At 36.9% G+C, this 27,098-nt stretch overlaps 2 protein-coding genes across 2 annotated transcripts in view; one reads left to right on the top strand and one right to left on the bottom strand.

Annotated features, from left to right (window-relative positions):
• Nucleotides 1-27,098, bottom strand: part of LOC145255790 (serine/arginine-rich splicing factor 6-like) — a 563,981-nt gene that overhangs the window by 94,804 nt on the left and 442,079 nt on the right. The gene's annotated exons all lie outside the window — the stretch shown is intronic.
• Nucleotides 18,018-27,098, top strand: part of LOC145255787 (chromatin-remodeling ATPase INO80-like) — a 143,554-nt gene continuing 134,473 nt past the window's right edge. Inside the window, exon 1 of the mRNA XM_080114460.1 lies at nt 18,018-18,204. The gene's annotated coding sequence lies outside the window, so the exon portion shown is untranslated. The remainder of the gene's footprint in view (nt 18,205-27,098) is intronic.

Raw genomic sequence — 27,098 nt, 5'->3', positions numbered from 1 at the left:
TGCTAAATTGAAAAGAGGGGATGACTTTCAAAAATGATGGGGAAAAAAGCGATTCCTCCCTGTAGAAAAGTACCCAGTTGAGGGTGAAGGAATTAATGTTTTTGGCCAATTTTTTTTATATTTGTCATCTGAAAGGCCGAGCTTCAAAACTATATTGATCTCATGAAAATCTGTCAGCTGTGTCGAAAATTTTAGGCAGACATACAAACATACAGACATACATGCATTTAAATAGACAGGTGAGATTTATATTATAGACTAGCGGGTGGTGCCCGGCGTTGCCTGGGTGTTTGTAGGTGTGTGTGTGTGTTGGGAGGGGGGGCACAACAAAAAAAACGATGTTAAACTTCTTTAAAAAATCGGCAAAACAAAAGCAAAAAATAAAAACAGTGAACATGATGGAAAAGAAAAAAAAAAAGCTTTGGGGGGAAGGCTCGAACCTGAAGCCTTGAGGTTAATAGTCTGATGACATAGCATGACACCACAAAGGCAGGGACTTGAGGACAGTCGAAAATAAGCGTTTAAAAACGTAGGTGGCTGAATGTCAACGTATGGTTTTCTAGGTCAAATATCATGCCATAGCAGTAGCAGTAGTAGAGAAAACAAATTCCCAGTGCAAATTTTGTAAGATAAAAGTCGCTGAAATAAAAGATATTTACCACATCATTTCGTAAATCATAGATATTATTATCCAAGGAGTATATAAAAAGTTCTAAGACATAGTAACCCCGCCAGAGAACTCCCGCGAAAAAAGCCTTTGCGGGACATACAGAAAAAATGCACACACACACACACACACACACACACACACACACACACACACACACACATTTTACCTTTTATATACATAGATAACATCATAAAGTATTTTCTAAATGTACTCCATTTGTTTATAATCAATAACCTCATCTCTTTGTGATGTAATGCCCTTTTAATGTCATCCTTTTGTGACGTCATAATGGATATTCACTGTTTTAGAAGATTATATTATCTCTTTATGATGTCATTTCTTTGTGACGTCATCCATTTTCAGGTAGTGTAAGTATAGATGACGTCGCAAAGAAATAACATTATAAAGAGATAACATCATACATTTTCAAGTTGTGCAATGCAGATGAGTTTTTTTATATGGGAGTCACCACTTCTCAAGGCCTGAAAGCCACTTAAGGGTTAATGAATGTATGGTAGTCACTGAGACAACAGCGTATTAATAGTTAGTGGTGGAAATGGGGTAGAAATGAATTATCTAGGGTGTGGCTCAACAAGAACTTGTTTATGCTGGACTTGAAAATGACCATATTGTAGTCAACTGGAAAGCAGGCCAGCAGAACAGAGTTCCACGGGCGGGCAGTTCTAGAGAAAAAGCTACAAGTATGTTAATAGAATTTGCATTTAAATTTTCGTACAAATAGAGAGTGTAGGGAATGTTGTTGTTGGTGTTGTTGAGCATTCATCTATAAATATAAAAGCGAAAATGTATGTATGTATGTGTGTTTGCTTTTTCTGTATGTCTACAAAAGGCTTTTTTCAGAGAAGCGGTCGGTCGCTTCACAACTTTTTAAAACTTTTTATATCACATATAAATCATAATATCTCACAGTTAACAACGAAGCTCGCCTGTCTATTTAATTTGGTCGATTTCGGGAAGATAAATATTCAACATATGTTGCTCGCCGCATGTGGGTTAGTCTTTTTCCTATAACATCTTGGGAAAAAATAAAAATCCCGCAGTCAAACTTGACCTCATTAACTCATTAAAACGGGCACCTGCCAAATCCAAGTAATTAAATAAATTCAAACATATTTCCGTTAGCATCTCGTGGTGGGGCAATGGTTAACGTCGCACGTTTTTTATTTTTTTTTCACACTTTAATTTACAGCTTTGCCTCAACGGTTCGGGTTCGATCCTCATACTTACTTTTTTTTTTTTACCCCCCCCCCCCACGGAATTTCCACACACACCTCCAAACATCTGGGCAACGCCGGGTACCCCTCGCCAACTGGACATTTTTCTACAAGGAGGGGTTGCTTTTTCACCGATATTTTCTGAAAGTCACCCCCTCTTTTCGATTGACTAGCCTTAATTTAAATCTTCGCCACTTCCAGTTTAGCAATGGATGCAATGGCAAAGACATCAAGTTTTTATTTTTCACGTTCTTTTCTTCCTTTGCAGTATGGGTTCGAGCCTGCCTGCCTACTACCACGTTTTTCTTTCTTTGCTCCACACACACCTTCAAACACCTGGGCAATGCCGGGCAGCCAGGCTAGTCTAAATAATAAGTGATTGTCTGTTCTTTGGAAGAATCTCCCATCCCTAGGCTAATGAAAAAAGAAATAGAAAAAAGAAAATAAAAAAGATAGAAAACAAACATACTTTGTAGAACTGGAGACTTTGGTAACATGGCCAGATTGAAAGAATGGATGAGAGTTCTTGGGTAAATAGATGAAGAACAGTTAAGGTAGCTCATTCAGATCACAGTGAAAACCAAAGAAAACATGTCAGGAAGTGATAAAACTTGACCTGAGAGAAAGCAGGATAAATAAAGACCTGGGCAGAGATAGGTTGGTTTAGAAGTAAATTTCATATGAATCAGATGATTATTGTTGGCATTTATTTATCTGATATCTTTATAATAAGAATTCTCTCTGGAAAGACATCAGGTACTTACAGGAGGGATCATGTGAAGATTGCCAACATCTCCAAGTGAAAGTGGTTCTGTGGAACATACTGGATTCGAACTTGACACGCCCAGGTTGTCAGTCTGTGTTGTTAACCACTTAGTCACCATCACCTCCCTGCTACTGTGAAACAACAGTATGCGTGAAAGGGTTAAAGAAGTTTAGAAGGAAAGTGTTTTTAAGAAACTAAGTGCTAAAGAAATTCTAAAAAGAGTATTTGGTCGGATTGTCTGGCATCTGAAAGAACCCCACATCCCTATACTAATAAAAAAAAAAGAAATAAGACCAAAAAAAAAAAAAAAAGACAGAAAATAAACAAAGAAACAAACGGTTCAACCACTGAAACCTTTCCTCACTCTGAGCATGCAACTTCTCAAGCGAACATTGAATTGGAAAAAATACATAGAGGACATTGCCAATGTTGCTGCAAAGTAGGTAGGTTCCCTTTACCATACTAGAAAACTATACACATCCGACAGTATCCTCTATCTCTACAAAGCCACCATCGCCCATGTATGGAATACTGCTGCCACGTCTGTGCTGTTGCATTTATCATGTCTCTTGCAATTTGCAATCCCTTCTGATTCATTCGGGCACAATAAAAATAGGAGGCATTACTTTTGGAACAATCCTCATATTAACTATTACCCTTATTCCAATTATTCTTTATTATGCTTTAAAAATTAAAATCTAAACAAAAGTATTATTTATATATTTTCTACTTATTAGTGATGGGACGATTCCAATATTTTTCTCAATTCTGATACAATTACCGATTCCGTACTAAATTCCTGATTCCGATACAATTACTGATTCCGATTCCGATTCTTTATAAATCTCTAAATATTTGAATATAAAAGTGCTATTTTGTCCCGATTAAAAACACACTTGTGAGAGGGTATTTTAGTCTTACTGGAAGTTTAAATAAATAAATATTTATTATTTTATTATTACTACGAGCAGTGGAAGATGTTTCTCAAACCAAAATCAAATCAAAAAGATAATTTAAGAAATCGGTTTTGTCATTGGAAAATAGGCTCAAATTTTTCCAATTCCGATACCGATTTCAATACCCCAAAAAGTTCAGATTTTTCCGATTCCTGATTCCGATTAATCATCCCAACACTATTACTTATTTTTTGTGTCATTTGGTGATTTTTATTTGCATTCATTATAATCACAATTATTTAATCGATTATTATTTATAATATAATTAAAAATATTACACATATCAATATGGAACTACATATGTAATTTCTTTATGAGTCAAAAGTAGATTTATTAAAAGAATGTTATTTATTTTTAGCCAAAACTTATCTATTTATATATCTATAAAAGTGAACGTGTCTGTGTATCTGTCTGTCTGTGTATCTGTCTGTCTGTGTGTCTGTGCGTGTACATTTCCCTACGCAATAACTCTGTCAATTTGAAGTTTACAGACTCGAAATTTGATATACAGGGTACTGAGATTTGAGAAAATCGATGTGATCAGTTTTCGGCCAGAAATTTGGTGATTAAGGGGTCAAAGTTCAACGATTTGACCTTTAAGAACTCTACCAAACTCCTCCGACAATTTTTGGTCTAAACACTTGAAATTTTAGATATAGGTTCCTTGGACATAGATCTAACTTAATAACTTGATTTGAGCCCAAAACAATAAATTTGAAGGGGTTATAATAGGAGTCAAAGTTAAAAAAAATTGATTGCTTTTTTTTTTTTTTTTTTTGGCTCAACATACACCTCCAAACACCTGGGCAACGCCTGGCTGAAATGCTAGTTTATATATAAACTTTTAATATGTTTATATTTCTACTATTATATTTGTTACGGTGTGTGTGTATATGAATATTTTCCATAACCATGTACACATCGGATAGTTTATATTTTATCTGTATATTCATGTACGTGTAAATGCATGTATGTATATACGTCGTATCATTTAATTGATCGTCTAGTGTGTATATTTTAACATTTATGCAACAGTTCTAACAGGAAACGATTAAGACTTAAATCCAATAGAACATCTTTGGAAGACCTTAGGGATGAAAGTTATGGAAAGAAATCCCACTAACATGGAGGATTTGTGGGTGAAGCTTCAAAAAGAATGGTCTAAAATTAGTATCGAGGATTGTCAAGAACTGATTCGTTCTTGTAGTCAAAGATGTGCAGCTGTCATTGAGAGCAAGTCCCCATTTACTAAATATTGATTGTACATGTATCGTTATTGTTTTTTGGCTGTTTACATTGTTTTTCTCAATTTTGTCCCTTACTTTTGGACGTTCCTATTTTGAAAATAAATAAATAATTGTTATAATTGTTTTAATTCTTTTTCTATCCTTTGCAAATAATTCAAATTTTAGTATGTTATTATGAATGATAACGACTATCAATTGTCAAAATTTCAGCTTTTCACAGTTGTTATTTCTAACAAATATTAGGTTTTAAAATTTTGTCCCTTAGTTTTAAATGTTACCATATATATATATATATATATATATATATATATATTCACGCATAAGCCTGAAGAGTCCTAGTGTGGATGAAACACAGAATATTCAGTGTAGCTTAATCGCCATATATATTTTATAACTTTTGAGTTGAGCATATTGAGAAGTGATACACGAATTCCCATTAGCATATAAGCGACGCTCTTTGTGTAAACAAATCGAGCAGAGGTATTTCGGACGATGTCAAAACATCGTTAAATTCACTAGTCGCTCAGCAGCTGCCAATAGCGTAATGGTTAGGAGCCTTGACTGTCGTACAGACGGTCGGGTTTCAATCCTGGCTTGAGGTAGTTGCCTGTCTAGCCGCACTGATGAGCTGCGAAACAATACTGTATGTGGATGACTATATATATATATATATATATATATATAAATGGATAACAATACATCTAAATTCCAAGATTTTATCCATTTTTTTCTTTCAAAATATAAAAAATTCCACGTTTTTACTGCAACCATTTCATTACATGGAACTAATCAGTTACTTATATGTCAATACTGAATTCATTTACCAGAGATTCCTCAGAAAACAATAGTTTATTTACCTTAGAAAAGTAAAAATTTGGCACAACATTCATCAAGCTGAAAAAATGATGTAGAATATGTGTGTGTGTGTGTGTGTGTGTGTGTGTGTGTGTGTGAATGGAGTGAAATATTAGAATAGAAGGCCCCAGGTAGTACGTGCTACCTAAAACATAAAGTTGAGTGAATAATAGTCCCAAATCAGCCCCTTCCTGCAATGTCTGTCTCACCAGTTTTTGCTCCTACTGCAGTTCCTGCCTTTTCCTATCGACCCAGCTCTTGGTGACATCCACCTACATCAAACATATCTGAGACATCTTATTACACCTCAGGTACGTCTACTTTCAAATTCTGTGCGATGTCATCTCATACTGTCCAGATTTCAGGGTTGTCCTTCTTGCAGCTCCAGCTCTTTCTGCTATCTAGGGATGTCAGCCCTGTTCTTTTAGCTGTCCTGCTTCCAGAAACGTTACCAAACTTATCTGTTGTGTCATCTTATTCATATAGTCTTGTGATTGCTATGATACTTCTTGCACGAGGTCAACTCTATTTATTTAGGTATCTCATTTGCAATTGTGGAGTTTCACACCCTTATTCGATTTCTCATTCTTTCTAACTATTCTGTAAGGTGCCTTCCACTCTCAAATGTTTTCTTCTCTCCTTTGTAAAGGAGGCCTTGATGTATCTTCATCCTCTCTATTAGTAACGTTATTCTTGCTTTCCATCATGTTTTGTTTAATTTCATGTTCCTTTTGCTCAATTTCTTTGAAGGTCAGCTCTTCCAAATTTCTTGGATATGCTATCATTGAAACTTTTGGATTGCTTCATACCCAGCTGTTGGGGTTTGTGTCCTTCCAATCCGTTTATCTTTTACTTTTTTTTTTTCCATCTGCATAGTACCTCAAGACATCTTTACTGTTTTCCCTTCTTTACAAAACTTTCACAAAAACATTCATCTAACTATAACCACAGGAGAGACGTTGCGAGCCTGTCTTTGTTTTATCGTTACTTCCATGGCAAGTGCTCGTCTGAGCTCCAATCCCCGATCCCCTCTCGCCAATCTTTCACGAAAAACACTTGTCTTGCTGAAACCACTGTCAAAACTCTTTATCTGTGCCAAAACCAAAACGTAGATTCCATGAACAAAGCCTCTTTCTTAGAAGTGCATGCCCGTGGAACTCTGTCCGTTTGCCTGTTTCCCACCTAACTACAACCTGGATGTCTTCAAGTCCAACATAAACAAATTCCTGATGAACCGCCCTCTAAGACACTCTATCAAATCTTCAATACTAACGTACTGTACACACAATAACCCTTATCCCTGAGTGGCTTCCAGGCCTTGATAAATGATGACATCTTGTAAAAAAAACCAAAAAAAAAAACCAGTATCAACAATTTCCCCCACTCTCTAACTGTGCCTAAATCTAAACACAGAATCTATGAACAAGGCTTCTTTCCTAAAACTGCCCACCTGTGGAACACTGTTCCACTTACCTGCTTCCTGGCTGACTATAATATGGTAGCCTTCAAGTTCAATGTAAACAAATTCTTGCTGAGCCATTCCCTTCAAAATTAAATTCTACCAATTTAAACTATTAACAATTACTACATTACTACCTTATATTCATTAGCCCTTATCCTTAAGTGGCTTTCGGGTCTTGATAAGTGATGTCTTTTTTGTAAAAAAAGAAAATCATTCCAATCAAGGTGTAAAGTCACTTGATTTAAGGAGCTAAAAAAAGTACAGGGTAGAACAATAAAAGTGGCACCCTAAAGAAAACGACATAACAGTTTTATTTTCAAACTTTTATTGAAAAAATCCATTCAGGTAACTTGATTATGTAGTAGAGCTGATATCTATTCAATGTAGCTGCCTTCAGCCTCAACCGCTGCCTCGATACAGGTCCGAAACTGGGAGCATGCCTTTTCCACAAGCGCCGGCAGGGACTCAGCGAATACTCAGCAGATGGCAGTGATCAGGCTGATTATTTGGTGTTGTGGGTGATCATGTTGGTGATGTTCCTGACATATGGCCAAACAGAGTAGTCCAGTGGGTTCAGGTCGGGGTAGGAAGGAGAGCCAGTTAGAGAAGGGTATGAAAACATAGCACTTCTTTCTGAAGCCAAGTTTGGGTCTCTTTAGATTTGTGGGCTGGTGCTAAGTCCTGCCCAAGGTCTGCCAGTGGCCATATGATTGCCCCAGGGAATCATCACACTCTTCCACACATCCAGGTACACTTTGGTGTTGACTTTCAAGCCCACTTCAAAGATGTGAAGTAGCCCTCACTCAAAACTACACCAAAGACCATAACCGTGGCCAGAAACAAAGTTTTCATCATTCTGGACACATCCCTGTAGTTCATGGCAATCTAGCGATGCATTTTGAGGGTGCTGGCAATGGTCCTGTTGTCATAATTTGAATCAGTAGAGAGCATGAGTTGTACAGCGTTGTATCTTTGATCTCGTTCGTTGACATGATAGAAGGCTCCTATCACTCTTGGGATTTGTATACAACTGGCCAACTAGTAGATGGTCTACAACAAAAAAAGAAAACCAGTTTTCATCAAACAGAAATGGAATCACGTCGTCTTTTCTAGGGCGACAATTTTATCGTTCCAACCTGTACTACTTCAAGATGAAAAACTTGCCAGCAATAAGTGTTAGAGGGAGTAGATTCTGACCCAAAAAACAGCAATTTTTCCCACTTTGTCAGAAGCATCGTTCACGGCATGTAAGGACTAAAGGACAAAATAAGAGAAGAGATGCTGAAAGTAAATTTATCCATTTTTCTACATAGTCTGGATTGTCCACTGTGTTCATGCATCCTATCGGCAATGCCATTGTTGTGCCATGTTAAACTCATATCAAATCTTGTGATTACAGCCATATTCCTTGCTCCAGGTCAGTTCTGTTTCTTTAGGTATCTCATTTGCATATTATACTATACTATCTTTGCTGTTCAGATTCCAAAGTCATCACCAAGTGTACCAGTTTTCCTTTCTTCCCAGTTATTTCTCTTATCTTTATAGAGACGCATTGTCAAACTGCTCCGCAGCCTAGTTTGCACACAGCACACACAAGAACACAATGCACATTGACCTCAGTTTGAGACACATATGTTTATCACCCCTTATTTCCAGCAATTGCATGCTTCAGCCCACAGGTGATGATAGTGACTTCCTTTCTTTTCTCTCTCTCTCTCTCTCTCTCTCTCTCTCTCTCTCGTTCTCTTACATCTGGGACGCCAATTTGAACGAACATGTTAAAAACACACTCCTCCTGACTTTCTCATCAGCATGCCTTGTACTCGTTGCCCGTAATAACTACACTGAGGATTGATGTTTTGTCTGGTAGGCGTTTTTGGGGTATGATGTTATTACAGATAGCTGGACTTCCGACTATTCTTATCTTTAGAGCGATCAGTATGAAACTGTCTAATGTGGATGTTGCTCTAATATATTGTTTAGGTGATAGATTGAAGGGCATAGAGATGTGTTATCAAACTGTTATCCAGCCTAATTCACATGCAGCATACACACGGACACAGTGTACAACACCTTCAAGTTTGAGACATGTACGGTTATTGCTCCTTATTTTCAGCAGTTGCATGTTTCAGCCCATAGGTGGCGATATCAACTTCCTTTTTCCTTTCTCTCTTTCTCTTGCTCTCTTACACCTAGGATGTCAAGCTGAATAGACATGTTAAAAACATACTCTCCTGACTTTCTTGTAAACATGTCTTGTACCAGTTGCTCGTAATAAATTCACACAGTTTGTAAGTTACACAGTTAATGAGCGTTGTTTCTGTATTTGTTGTTCATCTGTGAATGTTCTCTATAAAGTAAAGCCATTATATAAAAATAATTTTATAAAATCCACAGTAGGTTCATGACAATGTATTATGGAGTCACTAAGGGAAGGCATGTGAAACTTCCTCATGGTACACTGAGGTGGGTCCCCAACTAGAGCAGTTAATCAATTAATTTAATTGAAAAATGGGAAATTTCACCGATTTCAATAATAAAAGTATGGGAGGGGGGAATAGTTGTTGATCCTCATTCAATTCCAGGCAACATCGGGTCTCCATACTAGTAATACATATCAATCCTCATCTCAAAAATTCAAAAACAGTATAGAGACGTGTTGTTAAACTACTATCCAGCCCTAGTTTGCACGCAGCACACACAATGCATAACACTCTCAAATTTGAGACGTATACAGTTATCGGCCCTTATTTCCAGCAGTTGCATGTTTTAGCTTATAGGTAGCGATATCGACTTTCTTTTTCTTTCTCTATCTCTTTCTGTTGCACGCCAAGCAGAATGAACATGTTAAAAATACTGTCCTTCTAACTTTCTTGTAAAACATGTCTTGTATCAGTTGCCTGTAATAAATTCACACAGTTTGTAAGTTACGCAGTTAATGAGCATTGTTTCTGTATTTGTTGTTCATCTATAAATGTTAATTTTTCAACATGATAGGCAACATTAAAAGACGACCACTACACCACCTTTGTTGCAAATGAATAAGACCTCATCCTTTTTACGCTATTCGTTTGCAGTTTTCATTTCTTCTTTTTCATTGACAAGACAAGAGCCTGTATCTAATTTTTAAGTTGTAAGATCAATTACCCTCGTCAACAGAAGAACAAATTTTTTCATCTATAATTCAGATAAATTTTATTCATACAGTTTTATCAACACAACAAATATGTTCCAGAAAGAATTATGTGGACAGGAATATAAAAATATATTCAGTACAAGTGGGATTGAGTCCAGGTCTTTAGTTTCGCCTCTTGCTCAAGTCATCGTGAGAAAGATATATGGCATTTTGTAAGCTAGATACTTAAACTTTATATTTAGAGAACGGAAAAAGTTCTGGGTGCATGTTGCCTCCTATACACGAGTATGTTCTTACTGAATAATGTCTAAATCACTCTGTGAGTGAGAACATACTAGCGTAAAAGTAAATAGATCATAATGTAGTAGCTGCCACAAACAAGCAGAGCTACTTCTCATAACTTCGAGATTTGAAATCTATTTCTCCCTGGCTTGTCCAATCACAAGCCAGCTCCCAGTCATGTGACCGAGTATATAAAAGGCAAAATCTCGAGCCCTTCTCTCTTTCTCTGTGCTCTGCCCAGAAGTGAGTATTACAAGCTAGCTATATTTCTCTTCAAATATTTATTTCCACGTGCATTCTTTGTCATGCTAAAGAACTGTCCTCGTTGATATGACTCACACACACTCATGACAACATGGCAACACACTGAAGTCTTTGCCTTTTCTTTCTCTTTTAACTGGCTTCCTTTGTTCCAGCAACTACTAGCTATAAACACGTGTGCACACGAACACTGAACAAGCAACACTTCAACAAGCCGGCAATGTATTAATTCTATCTTTAAATACATAGCACACTTTTCTTTCTATCAACGAACTCTTCATGGCTACTATAAATACACGTGCACCTACGAACACTGAACTCTCTTACTAACACGTTTCTCTCTTGTACTCTTCTAATAAAGCTACTAGCGAAGATAACAAATAAAGTTTATTAACATATGTAGGGGAATAAATAAGAGCACCGGATTAACGGTGTAGGGTAAGGAGTGAGGTCCCTTGAAAAAAGGGAGGAGAGTCCGTACACATGAGGCACGGACGCAAAAAGTTCTTCTCCTAAGAGACAATGTTGGACAGGCAGAGTACAACTCTAGAATACAGTCCTCACTCCTCCCGTAAACCCCACTATTGAAGTGAGTAATCTTTTTACCTTAATGTTCTGAATTGCAGTGTTGTCATGTTTTCATGTTTGTTAATAAATTCTTGTCGTTTATACTTGTTGTACGTTTAGTAATTATTAAAGCTGGTCGGTAGTTTTGGGACTTGGAAGAACCTAAACCCGTACCAACAGTGGTGACCCCAACTAGCAACATAGAATACGCAAAGCAACGTTTTTTTATGTTTTAATAACAAAAGGAAAATGCGTAAAATTAAAGTTTATTTTTAAATAAAAATAATCCATAACATGAATCCTGGCGTCAGAGTAGTTAAAAATAAATAAAAAAAACATTTACGTACGTAAGTTAAAAAAAAAAAAAAAAAAATAATGACTAGTTACGTTTTTGTGCCGAGATTTATTTTATACAACTATCGTTACCCTTTCATCGGGATATTCACATTTTTCTCGCACAACAAATATGGCCGACCGCGTCTTCTTCAATTTGCACGCGGCGCCAGTCTCGTGATTGGCTGATGTGAACACTATGTCACACTTCGTCTTCCTCTTGCTCTGTCCCTACTATTACTACTATACGATGTCATCTAGCTAACTGTCGCTATAAATAAATAAATAAGATAAAAATAAATAATAATAAAAATCATAAATAAATGTGAAATGGCGTCGCCCACATTCAGTCTGATTTCAACGGATGTACGGAATGACCCTGCTTTGTTTTTCGCACAGCTAGATTTATATTTTCGGCAGAAAACGATATCAGGACAGACTGAAAAGTTTTGCCATGTGGCGACTATATTACCTCAGGATGTTATCGTCGAGGTGAGAGACCTAATTATATCTCCTCCCACGGAGAAACCATATGACACCCTACGAGAAAGAGTGACAACTGCTGTGTCAGTTTCAGCACACAGGTGAATCTCACAATTATTAGAACAGGAAACGATGGGAGATAGCACGCCGTCACAGTTTCTAAAGCGCCTGCAGAAGTTGGCTGAAGGGACAATGGACAATAATATTGTCAAACACATCTTCCTACAGCGCATACCAACCGAGTATAAGGTGGTAATAGCTGCACAAGATGAATCTATGCCAGTGGAATGAGTGGCTGAGATAGCCGACCATATTGCCGATATAATGTCGACACGGTCGTCAACGGTGGCTGGCGTTCAGACATCGGAGAAAGACGAGCTACTCTCCAAACTAATGGAGGGACAGACCAGATTGGAAGCTCGCATGAACAAAATGGCGGAGGACATTGCGAGACTTACCCTCGAGAATAAGCAAAGGCGGGGGTGGGGGGTGGGGTGCGCGCAGCCACTCCAGAGAACGGAGGCAGGATAGGACCATTTGCTGGAAGCACAAGAGATTTGGGGAGAAGGCAAATTCCTGTATCCCACCGTGTAGTTACAAGAGTTCGGGAAAAGCTTAAACCGACAGAAGAATGCGGCATCAACTGTCGGTGCATCTCGTTCAGGCCGCCTATTGTATGTGGTGGACAAAAACTCAGGTACGTCCTTTTTGGTGGACAGCGGGGCACAGGTGTCTCTCATTCCTGCGACTGCAGCCGACAAGAATTCCACCACACTACGAGCTGTGAATGGCTCATTAATACACACATATGGGGAGAAGTGTATGGACCTTAATTTAGGCCTGCATAGAACATTTACCCACATTTTTATAGTGGCGGATGTAGACAGTGCTATTATAGGTACCGATTTTTTACAGGCGTTCGGTTTGGTGGTGGATATAACAGGCCAGTGTCTGAAAGATCCAGAAACGCATCTCACAGCGTGTGGGGTAGTTAGGACTGGTACTCCATTGTGTCCAGCAGTGGCACATGCAAACCAGGATAACGATTTTCTGAGTCTCTTGAAAGAATACCCTTCAATTTCAGTGCCTTCTTTCCATAGGGACGTTTTGCCACACTCCACCACACACTATATCGAAACAAATGGTCCACCCGTTCATAGCAAAGCTAGGCGCTTAGCACCGGAAAAGGTAACAGCGGCCAAGGCTGAATTTCAGCAAATGATGAAGTTAGGCATAGTTCGCCCTTCAAAGAGCGAATGAGCTTCACCTCTTCATCTTGTCAACAAAGGTGTTAACACATGGCGGACATGTGGGGACTACAGAGCACTGAATGCAGTCACTAAACCAGATAGATACCCAGTACCACATGTACAGGACGTGACAGCAGTGGCTCAAAATAACCGTTTTTTTTACAAAATTGGATTTAATTCGAGCATATCACCAAATACCGGTGGAGCCCGAACACATTCCTAAAACGGCTATCATCACCCCATTCGGGATGTTCGAGTTCATGCGAGTTCCTTTTGGGTTGCGGAATGCAGCACAAACATTCCAATGGTTCATAGACCAGGTGTTGTCAGATTTGCCATTCGTCTGTGCATATATTGACGATGTACTTATTGCTAGCCAAACTAGAAAGGAACACATCGGTCATGTGCGACAGGTCTTCGAACATTTGAAGCAATATGGGATAGTCCTAAACCCATTAAAATGTGCTTTTGGTCAATCCGAAGTAATTTCTTTAGGACACCATATTTCAGAGGGGGGAATATCCCCATCACCAGAGATGGTCAAGTCCATTCAAAATTTCCCTATCCCTGCCATAATGAGGCAGCTGCGTCAATTCTTGGGGCTGATAAACTTTTATCGTAGGTTCTTACCTCACTGTGCACAAGTACATTTACCATTGACAAGTTTGTTGACAAATGTGAGGAAGTGTGACATTGTATTTTCAGAGCACGCGGTAGAAGCATTCAACAAGATCAAGGCTATGTTGCAGGAGACTGCAAAATTGTCTCACATCCAACCCAACTAGGAGCTGTGCCTAGCAGTGGATGCATCCGCAATTGGAATTGGAGCGGTCCTACAACAAAAATGTGATGCAGACTGGAAACCCATTTCCTTTTTCTCAAAAAAATTAACAGAGACTGAGAAACGCTATAGTACATTTTCCAGAGAGCTGTTAGCTGCATTCTCCGCGATATGCCATTTCCGGCAGCTCTTGGAAGGTCAGCAGTTCCATATCCTCACGGACCACAAACCTCTGTTAGGCGCTTTACAGTCTTCCTCGGACAAATATTCTCCCAGAGAGATTCGCCAGATGGATTATATCCTTCAATTGACATCAGATATCCGGCACATCAAGGGAGCAGACAACATCCCAGCAGACACCTTATCGCGGGGAATTAATTCCTTCCTGTTGCAGCCGGCAATTGACGTCGATACCTTGTCTAAAGAACAACAGAAGGATGAACATTTACAAAATCTCCTGCAGAATAATCCAACTTCATTGAACCTAGTGACAATTACCAACCCTACCAGCCACACAAAAGTTGTGTGTGACACAAGCACAAACAAACTGCGACCATACGTTCCAGCATCGCTACGCAAAGACATATTTAAGGCAGTACACGGTCTATTGCATCCAGGGGCCAATGCCTCTGTAAGGCTACTAACAGACCGATATGTCTGGCCGCGAATAAAAGCTGATACAAGAGCGTGGGCAAAAACGTCTGTGGAGTGTCAAAAAGCCAAGGTCGGTCGTCACACGCGGGCTCCTCTAGGCACGTTTCCAGTTCCAGATGAGAGATTTCAGCACATTCATATCGGCATCACCGGACCATTTCCGACATGTGAAGGTCAGTGCTATCTGCTGACATGTATCGACAGATTCTCACGATGGTTTGAAGCTCTACCGATGCCAGACATGACAGCATACACAACTGCCAGGACATTCCTTGCTGGCTGGGTGGCCAGATTCGGTGTACCACAAAATGTTACATCAGACAGAGGTCGACAGTTTGAGTCAGACCTTTTTCATAAACTTGCAAAACTTTTGGGCACCAAGAGTATACACACCACGGCTTATCACCCCCTGGCAAACGGCATGGTCGAGCGACTACATCGCAGTCTGAAAGCCTCCTTACGGGCACAGCTTATGGACAATACAAGGTGGTTAGAACACCTGCCACTAATATTGTTGGGACTGCGGACAACGGTGAAAAGAGATATGAAGTGCTCAGCAGCGGAGGCTCTATATGGAACCACATTGCGGTTGCCAGCACAATATTTTTTTGAAGCACCAAAAAAAGTTATGGACATGACAGCGTTTGTCGACCGGCTAACAACAAAAATGGCCAAGATGGCATATTCTCCCTCAGGCTCGAATAGGAACATGGTCCCATATGTGCCTAAGGGTTTAGAGACTTGCATGCACATCTTTATCCGTGATACGGAAAGGAGGCATTCCCTGCAACCACCGTATCGTGGCCCCTTTAAGGTTGTGGAGACACAAAATAAGTTTTTCAAGGTGCTTATCAAGAATGAGGAACAAAACATTTCGGTAGACAGGTTAAAACCCGCAGCACTGGAAGAGACATATCTGAAAGTATTACCCCCAAACGCCATGCCGGTAGATATGACGCTTCAGAAAGTAGAAAAGAAAAAGACACGGTCAGGTAGACATGTCAGATGGCCAGCACATTTAAAAAATTTTGTGACGGTTTAAATAAAATTAAAAATGTTGCCCATTTATTTCAGGTACTCCGTATTTTGGGGGGGAGTACTGTAGGGGAATAAATAAGAGCACCGGATTACTGGTGTAGGGTAAGGAGTGAGGTCCCTTGAAAAAAGGGAGGAGAGTCCGTACACATGAGGCACGGACGCAAAAAGTTCTTCTCCTAAGAGACAATGTTGGACAGGCAGAGTACAACTCTAGAATACAGTCCTCACTCCTCCCGTAAACCCCACTATTGAAGTGAGTAATCTTTTTACCTTAATGTTCTGAATTGCAGTGTTGTCATGTTTTCATGTTTGTTAATAAATTCTTGTCGTTTATACTTGTTGTACGTTTAGTAATTATTAAAGCTGGTCGGTAGTTTTGGGACTTGGAAGAACCTAAACCCGTACCAACACATGGAATGAAACATCCATGTCGTCATTGTCTCATTTCTATAATAATTAAGTAACTGCTACATCTTCCTTTCATATATCCTTCATGCAGCTATGGATTAAATAGTAGAGTAGACTGTGGTTTAAAGACATAAAGGCATTAATTTGCATAAGAGGGGAATGGCTGCGTTAAGAAGGACAGATTGGGGAAGACGGTGGGTGAGTCTTGTTTTGGCAGCTGAAAGAGCACATCGAAATTAAGAGGCAATGTGAACTATGACATCAGTGAAAAGGAGTGTTGTCAATTTTTATTTAAATTACAAGCTATTTCATCGAGAGAGTAAAGTTGGTGTGATCAGTTAGGACGACGGTGAGTGTTCAGCAAGAGAAAATGGGAAACAATTGAGTTGCACTTCTGCTGTTTATGTGATATGAGTGTCAAATTTTTTTAGAATTGGAGTCGTCATGTTATGAAGATTTGTTAATTACGATTCGAGAGTCAAACTTTTGTATTTTTTTTTGTGTTTTTATGTTATGTCTGGCTGTGTATGGAGGGCTAGTTGTGTTTGACCATGTATGAAGGGCTAGAGATATAAATCTCGATCTGAGCACAATGTTATATGATATAAAATGATCTTTAATAATCATGGAGGTTTATGGTTTAAAAAGATAAAGGCATTATTTGCATATGAAGGGAATTGCTATGTCAAGGAGGACGAATTGAGGAGGATGGTAAGTCAAATGATTTCCAGCTGAGGGAACACATTGAAGTTAAGAGGTAATGCGAACTACGGAGTCAGTGATAAGGATTGCTGTTAATTTATTTATTTAGATTACATAGATGGACTCTCAAGACTAGATTGAGCAGAAGGAAGACTTCGAAGTAACACTAGTCTTTCTCTGCTTATCTCACCACATTGTTTCCAGTCATCCAGGAATTTTCCTTGCCACTAGACTCATGCAATTCTGCCACAAGAGGTGTAATTGGTATTGTGAAACCCTTGCTTTATTATGGACTATTTGCGAAAGCACCTATGCAGGGCGTATCCATTGTTTTCCAAGATTCTTATATATACTTAAAAAAAATAATACATTTATTTTTTTAAACATATTAAAAAAAAATACATAGAATTCAAATTTAATTATCTAGTCACGAGGTTTGAACATGTCACACTGTCAATTTAAGGTAGGGGAAAATACAATCATCCCTTACAGCGAGCTCTCTAGTTTGAAACCAAAAAAAAAAAGAAAGAAAAGAAATCCCTCAGTCTCGAAGGATTAATTATTATCGCAACAAGAACAAATACTATTCTTTGATATCGACCTGAAGGTCATATAAAAAAATATATAATTTAACTATTTAGTAAAAAAATAATAAAATTTTTAATTTCATTTATTTTTGCGATAACCAGTAAAAAAAAGGGCGGGAAAAGCTTAAAGCTTTTTATTAAAAAATAAATAAAAAAATAAATAAATAAATAAATAAATAAAAAACTGTAGTTGTTTTTTTCAATTGTCGTTTATTTTCATATATATATTATTTTTATTCAATAAATCACAAAAGAATAAACTTTTAAAATAAAATTTCATCGCTGTAAAATAATGGAAAAAAAAAAAAAAAAAACTTATTTAGCTGCCGAGCGTGTGTTCGTGTGTTTCCGTAATCACGAATAATGGCGGGCTCCCCCCCGCTTAGCAAGAGGGAAGTCATGAGTGAGGTTTTATTCGCCACGACCAGACATTATACTGGAACGCACTCGGTTCGCCATATTGGGAATTGTTATTCCAGCAACATCGCTCTCGATGTAGAGAGAGTTTACAGGGAGGAATCCACCACGAAGGTAGGACTTTTTCTCAATAATCTTATATCTATCTCCTGTCCAGATGATCCTAAGTATGTTTTGTTGTCACATTTACACGCATAAAAAAAGACGCCGGGGTTTCTTTTTATTTTATTTTTTTTTATATTTTAAATCTTTCATTGTTACATTTTTTTGTGTGTGTGTGTCGATTATTAATCATTTTTCAACTCGAGAAAGGATTAATGAAATAAATCGCTGGTTGCTCTTTTCCCCCCTTTTTTTGGTGTTTGAGGGCTGATGCAAATGTTATTAAATTACTAAATAAATCTGTTATTTATTTACATACTTGCTTCTCATAACTTGTATAACTCATTGAACTTGTATAATCGTATACTATACTGCAAAACAATTTTTTGTTTTTAATTTAAAAATAAAATCAAGTTCAATTTTTACTTTGTCTTTTTTTTTTGTAAAATTTTAAACATATATATATATATATATATATATATATATATATATATATATATATATATACACACTAAAAATTATTAAAGTTTTGTCATGACTTAATTAACTACCTATTTTATTTCAAATAAAAAATATCATTTATCTTGCCCTAATGCGTTTTCATGGCATAAAATCTAAATTGTTTTTATCCTTTTGTAATAAAATATTTATTTATTTTTTACTCTTAATATCTGAAACTTATGACCTTTACAACAAATATTGTAAAATGTATAACTAGTAATATAATTATATATACATTTACTTTTAATTTTTTTTTTTTTTTTTTTCGGTAATCAATATTCTATAATGCTCAAACCAGGCATTTATCGTCTGATAAACATGAAAATGACCTATCACCCAACGATGTAACCTAGAAACAGTCGCTGTCTTTATGTTATTCTAAGGACAACGATCAAGCTATTAAACTATGTCCTTTTATAAGTTCTATATTAATTATACTATACTGCATTGGTGATAAATGTGAACCAAAATAATTTTTGATGGAAAGGTGTACGAAATAAAAATATCCTTGTTAATAAATTCCCAATACAAATTAAAATATAAATATATTTTATAAATCGCACTTTGATCTGAGCCGCATAAAGAGGGTCCGATCAATGCGTAGTACCTGTGTCTATAGTTTTTTGCCCCTCTATGCTTTTCTAAAAACAGGGGATACTGGGAACTACATTTTTCGGTTGGATAGGATTTTCAAGTTAAATTCAATTTTTAAGATATCTTTTGTTTATTAAATTGTTAGGTGAAAGTACAGAGCAGTTAAAAAAAGCACCCCTCCCCCATATTAAGAACGGGTTTCTAAATAATAACGTTATTATTTCAGCTCGGTTCGTCTTTTACATAAATGCCCATTTTCTGCAGTATTGTCGTTTTGTGCTGGATCAAAATGTAGTATCCGTTGTTCGATCTGAGAAGGCGATCTTCCCAGGCACTACCTCCTCTTTTTTATATTGCCTGTCGCTTAGGTCGCCCTTATTTATTATAGGGAGTGTCCGACTATAACATTATTTTTGATATTTTATATACCAGTTCAGATTTTCCCAACATTACAACAAAAATAAATAAATAAATAAATCGACCTTGTATCCAAGTCTACCCTTGTAGGGTTGGATGGGGCGGAGACAACTAAGGGAGGAGGAGGGGGGAGGTTGTTGACCCCTGACCATCGAAAGGCGCTGTTGTGGTGTGCAGTGTGCACCCCTATCTCTAAGTGAAACTGTGGCTTGTGGATTAATTAATATTAAACAAAGTTAGGTGTTTGATTCTACTGCATCCTTTACTTAAGATAAATATTTATTCATTTTTTTGAGTGCATTCTTAGCTTGGGTATATCAACCTTGTTTATATACGGGTGCAGAGTTCTCTCCACCCCACTAGATTATTAAAATATACAATCAAGTCGGTTCATAACTATTTGTACCTGGTGTTGCCCAGCAGTGTTTTTACTTACAATTTTGGGTACTTATGCAGAATACGGATCGTTGTTGAAAGTAATAAACGGTATTTTTTTATTTTTATTTTTTTGTAACTCCTTCAATCCTTCATAAGATAGGGAAGGGAGAGCGTTTTATAACCATTCTATACCTTCCACCTAATGTAATAATAAAAAAGGTGCAAGTTCAGATTTCAACCTAATTAAAAACAGCAACAAAAATGCAGGAAAATCTTTGGTATTTTTTTACATTAAGTTCACTTCCACAATTTTCTTTAAAATGATGACTTCTATAGGTTTTCGACTATGCTAAATAAGAAAACCTAATTTAGATTTTTGCAGGGACAAGTAGTTTTCGAGATATAAAGACCTGTATTATGCACTGTAACTCACTGGCGGCCATGTTTGTACACGCGTGCGATAAACAGATCTACTTCTCTGTGACCGACATCGTGATCAAGTGGAAACAAATCCACTTTTTTTCATAACCGAGAAAATAGTAATGTGCATGCGTATAAAACAATTACGACTTTTTACACTTCCTTGAGTAATTTCATGTTAAGAGCGGCTTTCGGAATAAACACTCATTTTGAAGGGGGTGAAAAAATATTTGCCCCCAAAACTGTGATATCCGTTGTCAGCATACCTGAAAACCTATAAATGTTGACAATGTGAGATTTCTCTCACAAGGTCTTTGCCCCTGGCAGAATGGAAGAAAACCATACAGAAATTACAACAAGCTCACCTTGAAACTTCAACGTACATTTTATTAAATTAAAAAAGTGTCCATAGTTGCAAAAGATGTGTCATCTTCAGCTATCTCCCATTTTGGGCTGGTAACATTCCCGAAGGGAAAAATAGTTTGTCTTCAATAAAGGCTGGGTAGAATTCCCACTGACAAAGTAGTGCGCAGGTTGGATAGGTTGGATTAGATGTGTTGACCTCCAAGTCTGGCTGCTAGCAGGGCATACACGAGGAGTCCATGTAAAAAACTGTCCAATAGCGGGCCAAACAGTAAACCCTAAATTTGTCTTGACAGACATTAAATTGAAGCACAAACGTGCAAATAAAAATTCACCCTACTTAAGGGCATTGGTAATTGCAATAATGAAGTTCCGCTCCACATTTGGGCATTTAAAACGTCTCGAAGTAACAAGTAATTTCGTTGCCTCGATACGAGTGAGAAATCCAGTCTGTTCCACCCTGCGTCTTCTTGGATTTGAGTCGGAATCCACGTGTGTTCAACTCGACATCTTTCTGGATTCTAATCTGAAAAGGAATATTGGCGCCAAAGAACATTCTCGGCAACCAGTTATAATATGCAATCTGATTGGTTAAAACAAATCCGTGGGCAGAGAAACCGTCCAATAAAAGGCTTGCTTATTTCTGCAAAATTTCTTACATTTCGAATGTGAACGGTGAGTTGGCTGTCAGTAAATTACAGTGTATAGGTCTTTATATCTCGAAAACTACTTGTCTTTGCAAAATTTAAACGAGATTTTCTTATTCGCCATTATCGAAATTGATGTCATTTTAAAGAAAATTGTGGTGGTGGAACTAATGTAAAAATTTACCATTTCTTTGATGTCACAGAATGAGTCGTATTCCAAAAGATCAAAAAAATAAACATAAATTGATCAAGTAGACTTTTATAAATAGAAAACTATTTTTTTAAATGATTTTGTTTAGCTATTTTAATAGTAACTCGTAGCCATTACAAGGCTGATTTTTTATCTCTGTAGTTTGCATTGTTTCTCTTTTATTTATTAAATATGGATGATCAAAACATCTCGCTTCCTCATAAAATTTGATTTTTTTTTTAGTTAAAAAGATAACTACTTGATTTTGGGAATATGACATTTTCGTTCGCTGATGTGTATGTACATCATAAATATTATTTATATATATTTTTTTTTAATTAGGTTGCACCAACAATGGATATCGTAAAATTAAATTTAACTTGAAAATTCTATCTAAAAATAACAATCTGTAATGCATAAGTACCTATTTTTTTATTTTATTAAGAGTAGAGTACCTTCTTAGCTGTGAGAAATTCTACAATTATAAACAAGCCCCTCATTGGCTGATTGGCTACCCACTAGACTGTCTTTGTTTAAACCAATCAGATTAGTTGAGATTTTAACCGCTGAGCAATGAGCTTGGCAGGTTTTTGAATGCCTTTTCTTTTCAGTTCAATTACAGCAGCCATGGAAGAAACATGGAATTCAACTCTCTCTGGATATGAGGCATTTGGCGCCTCTACCTTCGTCTCCTTGAGAATTTATTTTTAAAGCCTAAATGATTAGGCTAAATTATTATGTCTACCAGAGACTTTAACATCAGAATTATTGACCTGTTTTTAATGACAATTTCTTCAGTTGAACATGCTTTCTGAGCTTCTCTGATGTCGACTCTAGTCAAGAATTGAATCCATCATCAAAAGGCATGATGCCAACTCCTTTAAATGGCTGTAATTAATCTGATCTTCAAACAGTGCTGAACCCGAATTCCTGGTCTTGCTGAAGATAAAAGGACTATTACCGTTCAACATATTACCAACTCTAGTCAGAGACAAAATAGCCATTTCCTTTTTATGCAACAAAGACTGAATAAAATTTGTGTCAAATTTTAGAGGCATGCTTTGTTGTAATTGTTCATTTTTTGCCACTGTCTTAGAGCTAAAACAGGTGAGAGAAAATTCTCACATAGCTTAGGTAGATCAACCTTGTTTATATAATGTGTGTACAGATGAATGCAGTTAAAATAACATGTTAATGTATGCAGTTTTTTGTCCACTATTAGAATATATAATTAAGTCAGTCCGTATATCTATAACTAGCTTTATCTACCCGGTGTTGCCCAGCAGTCCTTTTACTTTCATATATTTTTTTTTCTTAACCAAATCATTTTTTTTTTATTTTTAATAAGATTTTGAAAGTTAAATGTAATTATTAACTGAACCGAATTGTTACAAAACTAATTTCGTTGAGATAATGTTTTAATCTCTATTTACAAAATCATTGGACGTGAATAGCTTCCAAAACTTTCAATCTTTTATTATATAACAAATATAGTAACTCACAATAGTATCTCTAGCCGGCAGTCCCTAATTTGTAAGGGTGTGAGTCTGTGTTCACCAATTCATAATCAGGATCTATCAATTTTTAGGATTGAGGTTGCAGGTGCAGGAATCTCTTGAAGCCGAAAATAGTAAGGTTTCTGCAGGACTGTTAAAGCCAAATTTAATGAGATCGCCAATTAATAAAAAGATGTCACCAGATCACATCTTCACATACATAAAATAAAAACATAGAAATAACTCTGGAAAATAACGACACTTGACAAAGAACTTGAAATCACCGTATTAATATGAAATAACATTTATTTGCGTGTTAGAAATATTAATTCAAATCGTTCTGACATAAGTGTTTTCTTGTAATAAGTGTTCATTATGCAAAACTTAGTAAATGAGGATTTCATGAGAATAGCATGAAGTTTAAAATTACTGATTTTTATGAACAGGATGTCACACGTGGCTTATTTTCTGAGAGAAAAACAGTCATTAAAGCATGTCAGTGAAATGCGTGCATGTTCATCACATAAGAAAACAGTAGTTCCAAATTTCAAAATAACATTGTTGAAAAAAAGAATTAAATTCTCGTTCAATGTGGTAATTTTCCATGATGAGAATTAGGGATCATGTGCTTGGCATGCAAATTTAAGACAGGGATTTTAACACCATCTAGTGGTGGAATTATCCTGACATTCAATCTTGAAAGACAAGAGAAAAACTGGAATAAACTGATTTGATTTTTGCGGCAAATCCTTATTTAATGATTTTCTTGAACATTCCAGCCTGTTTGCTGTATCACTACGTGCAGAAACGTAACAGTTCCTTTGTTCCAACTGTGTTGGTGGTCAAATCACAATGTTGTGTGCTTACGCATTCTGATACTTGTAGGCGTTAAAAATGGTCATTGCTACAAAAAATGTTCCTGCTGTATGTAGCGGTCACGTAGTGACTCTCCTCCTAGATGAAAAGTTGATCTATGAAGGACTAAAAACATGGCAAGTATTTGACTAGGTGCAGAGAGAAAAACAGAGTGGATGCTGTATGTGCCTGCCAGATTTGGTGAAAGTTGTAGCACCAGGCAACACTCTTTCGTTAAGCGTGACAGTAATTAAGGAATCTCCTGACGTTTGCATCTGTACCACTGTTGTACTACAATGCTTTCTTCTGTCGATCAACACTGATTGAGTCATGTTTGCCATTCCTATCATGAAATGTATCGGATATCTTTTAAGCATTTTGCAAGGACCAAAGTAGTACGGTTTCAGGCTCGTGGGTACTCCATCGTTTCTTAGAAAAACATGTGTCCATATCTTGAGGAAGGTGAATCATAGTTTTTTGACACCTTGGTTCGACTTGCAATGGTTTTGAAATCTACTTCAAGCGGTCGGTGCAATCATTTGTCCTGGCAAGGGATACAACTCTGTGACCAGTCATGTACGTCCTTGTTAATAGCAGTCCATGTGAAACGTAGCGTAACCAATTTTTGTGCTGCGCGGACATCGGGGTACAATAAATTGTGTAACCTCAAAAAAACTGCTCGTCTGTGTTGGAGAGGTATGTATGGAAGTTTGTGTACAGTCAAAGTGTCGCACCAAATAAAATGGTTTGAGAAAGGCAAGGGAATGTGTTTAAAGTTGAAACTGGGAGATCGTCATAACTTGTTTAATTCTTTGTTCTCCTGATCCTTAATGATCTGATGAAGATCTATATCGTACATCAAGTCTGTTGCCAAGGTCACTGGAAAGATTGTGGGATCCTTCTACAACTCCAGAAGATATCTCAATACTGATGCAATTCTCTATCTATATAAAAGCCAAGTACGCCCAAGGATGAAATACTGATGCCATATCTGAGTAGGAGCTGCTAAAAACAGCCTATCCTACCTTGACAGAGTACAAAATAGACTTTGTGGCTTAGTGGGGGATGCCCTTTTCTCTTCCCTGCAACCTCTCTCCCACAGAAGAGACGTTGTAAGCCTATCTTTGTTTTATCGTTATTTCCATGGCAGGTGCTCGTCTGAACTCCAATCTCTGCCCCCCCCCTCGCCAATCTTTTATGAAAAACACCCGTCTAGCTGAATCCACTGTCAAAAACTTTCCCCACTCTTTATCTATGCCTAAATCAAAACGTAGATTCCATGAACAAAGCTTCTTTCTTAGAACTGCACGCCTGTGGAACTCTGTTCCGTCTGCTTGCTTCCCTCCTGACTACAACTTGGATGTCTTCAAGTCCAACGTAAACAAGTTCCTGATGAACCGTCCCCTTAAGTAGACACTTTAAATATCCACACTAATGTACTGTACTTACAATAACCCTTATCCCTGAGTGGCTTCCAGGCCTTGATAAGTGGTGACCACCTTGTAAAAAAAAAAAAAAAAAAAGAAAGACTGAATGGTATTGACGTGCGTACACAATAGTGTGTCAGCAGCCATATTTTTTTGATGCCTTTGATATATTCAATGTCCGAATTAGATACGACCTTAAACTATATCCAGTGATGAGGCCCCAGCTTGCGGGCTTTGGGGAGTGTGGAGCCACCCTTTAATTGCCATTGCTCCCAGGTCCACTCTGACCCGGAGTTAGGGTCCCAACTATGGGTTAAATAGAAACCGACTTGAAAAGAACAAATATATTCTATTAAAAAATTTTTCTTCAAAATCTTTGGATTTGACATTAAATAACCTGAAAAGGGTTGATATGCCATAAAACAAAAACAACCAACCAACCAACCAATTTTTAGGACCAAGGTTTTTTTTTTTTTTATGGGAGGATAATTTTTAAGGTAAAAAGCAAATAAGAAAACAATGTTGCATTTCATTTTCCATTTCTGGTTCCGTGTTTTGATGTCTTAAATACACTTCGAACTATTTTGTTGGGCCGAATCACAGACAAAGTTAGCTATTGGTCAATTTTACCTTTTAACGATATTGCATTTTTTTATTCAGATAAATACACAATTAATCGTAAATTATCTAAAAAAAAAAAAAGACAATTTGTAAGTTATGAACTTATATAGAAGTCCACATTCAAAGTGTTTGTACAATTTTATTAATAAAAATTATTAGGTAAAGTAACACATTGAAAAACTTGACAGAAAAAAAACAAAACAATTATTTTCTAATTTAGAATCGGGGCTCAACTTCATGTATAAATATTTAACACAAAATGGTCCTCCATTTTAGCTTTTTAGAGCAGTTAACCTTTTTTTTTTCTTTTTACCAGTAACCCTTCTGACTAGAAAAATCGTAAGACCATGTGTAATTGCCTAAAAAAAAATATAGGTCTTCACCCCTCAAAAAAATAAAAACGTATATTTATTTCTCATAGCAAAAGGTTAATTGTCCTAAAATGCTGGAATAACTTTGAAATGGGAAATCACTTTATGTAAAATTTATTTATTTTTTACTTGGGAATCATCACTTATCAAGGCCTGAAGGCCACTCGAGGATTTAATGAATGTAAGGTGATAGTGTAGTAACTGCTAATGGTGTAAATTGGATAGAATTTGATTATTTATGGGTACGGCTCATCAATAACTTGTTTAAATTATGCTGTATTCAACCGGGAAGCAGGCCAGTGGAATGTTTACTTAATTAGATCGCCATGATAAACAAAGTGAAAAACACTAGATAAAATTATTACATTTTCTTGAGAATACTATTTAAGAAGTACATGGTGTAAAGAGTTGACATTTGGATATAGCATTCTACAATGGTATTGATTAGTGATGCAATATTCCTGATCTGTATCTTTGAAGTTTTGTGATATGTGATTTTGAAATTAGTATATGTTTACGACATTTGGTACTTTATTTCTGCCACCAAAATTGAACAGATCAGCATTTTTATCGACTTCTAATTAAATTGCAGCTGGAATTGTTTTTTTAAAAAAAAAAAAAAAGGC

Source organism: Euprymna scolopes, chromosome 31 (assembly GCF_053919585.1).
Source record: "Euprymna scolopes isolate OS-2025 chromosome 31, ASM5391958v1, whole genome shotgun sequence".
Lineage (NCBI taxonomy): Eukaryota > Metazoa > Mollusca > Cephalopoda > Sepiida > Sepiolidae > Euprymna > Euprymna scolopes.
The sequence above is the reverse complement of the archived record's forward strand: the minus strand, read 5'-3'. Positions and strand labels throughout refer to the sequence as shown.